Below are 6,000 nucleotides of genomic sequence, written 5' to 3' on the forward strand. Positions count from 1 at the left end.
AGTTGAAGGCCCACATAACAAGGTTATGTGTTTAGAACCCAGGAGCGCCCAGGTCTTATAGGTTGATGTGGTCAGTTAATCATAAGGCTTGTCTTCTGAAAGTATAACAGTCATTCTTTGTTGAACCTATACAAGGGTTGTGATACTTCCTGAAATATTTGAGCAAAATGCTAATGAGAAATTCATATTATGTTTGTTACATATTTGTTTTGTTTATTTACGTATCCATACATACACTTGGTAGTTTGGCTCATGCAAATCTGAAAAACAACAAACTGAAAAACATGGGTTCTCAATCTTTAATGTTATACAAATTAACTGTCACATCTTCCATTTTTGTAAATATCCTTTTCTTGAAGATACGCACAATATCAGTGTTTTATTTTACATCAAAGCCTAGTTTAAACTTTTTTATTAATGCAGGAATCCAGTTATTCCTCCATAGTTGAAAAGGTTTCTCACTGGAAAACAAACACGATACCTCATACTTGCCAAGAAATTATTTCTCTGAAATGACAATGTGAGACCATCAGATTAAATTAGTTTTAAAATCTATCTATTTATCAATACATACGTATATTGTACTGTATGTGCCAGCTTGTCCACGCAGGGTTGCAGGAAAGCTCTTCTCTAATTTCCAGCAAAATTTTACAGTAAAAGTCACACTGGAGATAAATAGCATACTTTAAATAAAATCTCTGCATCCATACACTGTTTATACCTGATTATTTGTGCTTGGAAGAGGTGGGGTTTGGTGGTGTTTCAATTACCCCGCTTCAGTTCAAGGTCACAAACCTAAGATGCCCACCTTCTGCTTAATCCAGTGCAACCAGTGACAGAGTGATATATTATCATGTTACAATATCCAATTATAACATGAGAAGATTTTGCATTGGAATGTTTTTTGTTTTTTTTTTCCTGTAGTTTTTCTAATAACATCCTGCATTAGTCTTAGAATAAGTTTCTGCAAAGTTCCCTGTGCTGTTGTAGCTCACGCATCCCCAAAACACAAGCGATTCAAGCTGTCTGGGTATGTGATGATGTTCAGGTGGTGTCTCACCTTGGTCATTTTGATCTAAATTATTAATTTTATTAAAGACTGGCATTAGCATTTATTAATAGTTATTCATAGCCAAACCAAGCTTATTGTTGCATAACACACCCCAGCCAGGCGAATGTGGGGAGGCTAAAACAACTTCATTTTTTTGCCACAAATGTGTTTCAATATGTTTATGACATTTTGACTTCTATACTTTCTAAGAAATCCATTCTTGCATAATTTTAAGATATTTTGTGAGCTAATGTTCTCAATGCACAAGAATTGTGTTTCTGTTGGACACATTAACGCTATTCCGACACGAAGATGATAGATGAGCATGAACTGACACACATTTTGTATTTCTGACTAGGTGCAGTCTGTTTATTTATTGAACATGTCACATGTTTATCATATTAAACAATTTTAGACAAGGTAAATAATGTAAGTTAAAGGAATTAATGTCCTTTCAATACAGAGCATTAACCATTAATAAAATACAAACAAATAATAATATAAAGTTATGATGTATTTCAGGACATGGGAACTTTGCAATGTGTTGAAGTATCTTAATATTTTACCACAACTAGAATCCTTGTTTAATCTGGGAAGTTTTTGTTTTTTTTTGTACTGTACATCCAGCAGGGTAAAAATATGTCAATAATAAGAGAAGGCTACTTGTAAACAATATCAAGTATGCATGAACACGACAGTTAAAATAATTTATTTGATGTAGAAAATTGAGAAAAGGAGAGAAGAGCAGTTCATGGCATTCTTTTCTGCAATGCCATTGTATCTAGATCTTTTGTTTGTGTTCGCTAATGGACATGGAACCATTTCCAACCTAATAGAATTCAGCCAATGGCCATCACAATGAATATGGTTAATAGTACAGTTTGTGACAGTTCTTTATTGGCTGGGTAGAGAAATATAATTTTGCAGAATAATGGCATATAGAAAAGCAATTAGGAGCTGCATGGCGCTGTGCATCAGTTTTCAGTGTTTTTGCATAATGGCAAGCATTCTTTGTTAAAGATACATTCAACTCTCGAATATAAACTAAAGAATAAGTCAAGTATTGAAGGTCCGGTGTAATTACTTGCGAGGGTTGCGGCCTCCACTATTTTCTTGAGAAAACTACAAATTATCTTTCACTTTTTGCAGAATAAAAGTTCAAAGCAAAAGAAAAAAGAAAAATCTTCTGTTGAGGTTTAAACTGAATTATGCAGTCTGCTTTAAAAGACTGCAGCGGCATGAGAACGAACTAAAGACATCAGCACCACTTAATGTAGTGACCCTAAGTTATTGTTCCATTTTACTTATGGTCTGACTTCTATCAGTATTCGCTGTTGTTAATAAATTTTGCACACAGAAAGTAATTATAGGCCTATTATGCATGAAAGTACTTACCTGCTATTATCGAGAAGGTCAGAGGAATAACTTTATGTGCTTTCTATACTGCAACTATACTATACTATACTGTAACTGTGTGTTGCATTTCTTGATTCTGAAAGCCATCCAATAATTTTTATGAATGCAGAACTTTACTTATTTCAGTGACCATACTTCCCCAACAAAATGCCAGTATCTTTGCAGTTTCCTCTCCATGCTACGTCCATACAGAGCATATTAAATCTGTTTTACTGTACTGTATGTCCTTTACAGATTTGCTCTGTTCTTGCTCTTCAGTTGAATTTGAATGTTTCAGATCGTCAGAAATAAATGAATATACATGCATAAAGAGTTAGTTACTGTACGTCTAAAAGTAAAGCCAACACAGCATTTCAGAATGAGAAAATTATGTTGACAATAAAACATGGTGGTAGTACGATGGTTCACGACTGCTTTTATGATCAATTTTACTTCGGGATCTGGACAACTGGCTGTGATTGGTGGAACCATGAACTCGGCAATAACATTATGAAGGAAAATTTTCCCATGTTATGGCCTTAAGCTAAAACGTACTCAGCTAACAATGTAGCACAATGTTTCAAAGCCTACCAGCATGGCTAAGAATGTCAGGTTTTGAAATGTCACAGCAAAAATCTGGCCTTAAACCTTAAATGTAAAATGACAATACGTTAAATCTTACTGAATATCTTAATATAATTCTTTTCATCCAGTTGTTTATTTTGGTTTTGAAAATAAAGTTGCTTAAGGAAACATTGTCATTTGAAGCTGCTACTGCTCCATCTTGTTAGCCTTTTATTCTCCATTTTCACCCATTTTAAATGATGCTCTGGTAGTCTTTTCTTGTATATTTTCAGAGTCTACATTGGTAAACAAATACAAATAAATGGACTGCCTCACTCAACAGTCTATTAGGATAGTCAGGGGACAATGGTGTGTTTCTGCTCTGATGTCCGTAATGTGAAATCCAATCAAATGAGGAGCATTCAGAGGTACTTATGGACCGTTCCACCATGAAAACGATGCAGTGAGCTCTGTAATAAGAGCTTGGCTAACGTCTGATTGAATCGTAGTGTATGGTCTTGTTGATGCACAAAAGGGCTAAACTCTAATGGACACTAAACAGAGTTTGTTTTGCGGTCATAATGTCATCAAACCCAAGGCTTGTATTCTCTGTTTAGACTACCACAATTAGCCTGTCCCCTGTTTGTCATCCACCAAATGACTGAAACATTATTAAAACCTACTATGCATACAATTTCGACCTGTTTTTTGGAAACAGGGTGAAATACCAGTTTTGACATACAGCACATGAAAAGTCATTTTAAGGGCAGAAAAACAATTATGATACATTTTTTGGTGACTTCAGAAGATATTTTTTGTACTCCATGGCGTCCATATTACAGATTTATTTGTCTTGCCTTTTTAAAACCCACTTCAAAAACACCAACATGTTGCTTAAACTAGAAACAATATCTTTAAAAACAATTCATACAGCTTTCATTTACTTTATGCCAACATGACAACAATATGTTATTGCAAAATTCCATTCTCTCAAAAACTTCAGTAATCACTAACATGCATAAATTTTAATTGTGTAATACATTGTATAAAAGGCTAGGCTATTTTTTTCAGTTATACAGGATAACAGGCCCATATTTACATTTACTAATATAGGCATAATACAACAGGCTTTTCTAGTCGTACTGACCATTTAAAGTACTTTATACTTGAACCACATTCACCCATTTGCACTCATTCATACACTGACACACAGATCCATAGGTTTCTTGGGTTGAGTGCCTTGCCCTGGGGCACATCAAGGTTTAACAGGAGGCAGCTGGAATTAAAACCACAACTTTACAATTGCAAAATGACTACACTAACCACTAAGCCACAGTAAGCTGTTTTCCACCCTTAGCAGTTGTATCCATCCATCCATCCATCCATCCATCTTCTTCCGCTTATCCGAGGTCGGGTCGCGGGGGTAGCAGCTTCAGAAGGGAGGCCCAGACTTCCCTCTCCCCAGCCACTTCTTCTAGCTCCTCCGGGGGAATCCCGAGGCGTTCCCAGGCCAGCCGAGAGACATAGTCCCTCCAGCGTGTCCTGGGTCTTCCCCGGGGCCTCCTCCCGGTGGGACGTGCCCGGAACACCTCACCAGGGAGGCATCCAGGAGGCATCCTGACCAGATGCCCGAGCCACCTCAACTGGCTCCTCTCGATGTGAAGGAGCAGCGGCTCTACTCTGAGTCCCTCCCGGATGACTGAGCTTCTCACCCTATCTCTAAGGGAGAGCCCAGCCACCCTACGGAGAAAACCCATTTCGGCCGCTTGTATCCGCGATCTCGTTCTTTCGGTCATGACCCAAAGCTCATGACCATAGATGAGGGTGGGAACGTAGATCGACCGGTAAATCGAGAGCTTCGCTTTTTGGCTCAGCTCTCTCTTCACCACGACGGACCGGTACAGCGCCCGCTTGACAGCAGACGCTGCGCCAATCCGCCTGTCGATCTCCCGCTCCCTTCTTCCCCCATTCGTGAACAAGATCCCGAGATACTTAAACTCCTCCACTTGGGGCAGGACACCCCCCCTGACCCGGAGAAGGCACTCTACCCTTTTCCGGCTCAAGACCATGGCCTCGGATTTGGAGGCACTGATCCCCATCCCGGCCGCTTCACACTCGGCTGCGAACCGCTCCAGCGAGAGCTGCAGATCACGATCTGATGAAGCCGAAAGGACCACATCGTCTGCGAAAAGCAGAGATGAGATCCTAAGGCCACCAAATCGGATCCCCTCAACACCTTGGCTGCGCCTAGAAATTCTGTCCATGAAAGTGATGAACAGAATCGGTGACAAAGGGCAGCCCTGGCGGAGTCCAACTCTCACCGGAAACGAGCCCGACTTACTGCCGGCAATGCGGACCAGACTCTGACACCGGTCATACAGGGACCTGACAGCCCGTATCAAAGGGCCCGGTACCCCATACTCCCGGAGAACCCCCCACAGGGCTCCCCGAGGGACACGGTCGAACGCCTTCTCCAAGTCCACAAAACACATGTAGACTGGTTGGGCGAACTCCCATGCACCCTCCAGGACCCTGCCGAGGGTGTAGAGCTGGTCCAGTGTTCCACGACCAGGACGAAAACCACACTGCTCTTCCTGAATCCGAGGTTCGACTATCCGACGGACCCTCCTCTCCAGGACCCCTGAATAGACCTTGCCAGGGAGGCTTAAGAGTGTGACCCCTCTATAATTGGAGCACACCCTCCGGTCCCCCTTTTTGAACAGGGGGACCACCACCCCAGTCTGCCAATCCAGGGGAACTGCCCCCGATGTCCATGCGACATTGCAGAGTCGCGTCAACCAACACAACCCTACAACATCCAGAGCCTTAAGGAACTCCGGGCGGATCTCATCCACCCCCGGGGCCCTGCCACCGAGGAGCTTTTTAACCACCTCGGCGACCTCGCCCCCAGAGATTGGAGAGCCCAACCCAGAGTCCCCAGGCTCCGCTTCCTCAGTGGAAGGCATGTTGGTGGGATTGAGGAGGTCTTC

The sequence above is a fragment of the Xiphophorus hellerii genome, chromosome 21 (genome assembly GCF_003331165.1).
Source record: "Xiphophorus hellerii strain 12219 chromosome 21, Xiphophorus_hellerii-4.1, whole genome shotgun sequence".
Classification (NCBI taxonomy): domain Eukaryota; kingdom Metazoa; phylum Chordata; class Actinopteri; order Cyprinodontiformes; family Poeciliidae; genus Xiphophorus; species Xiphophorus hellerii.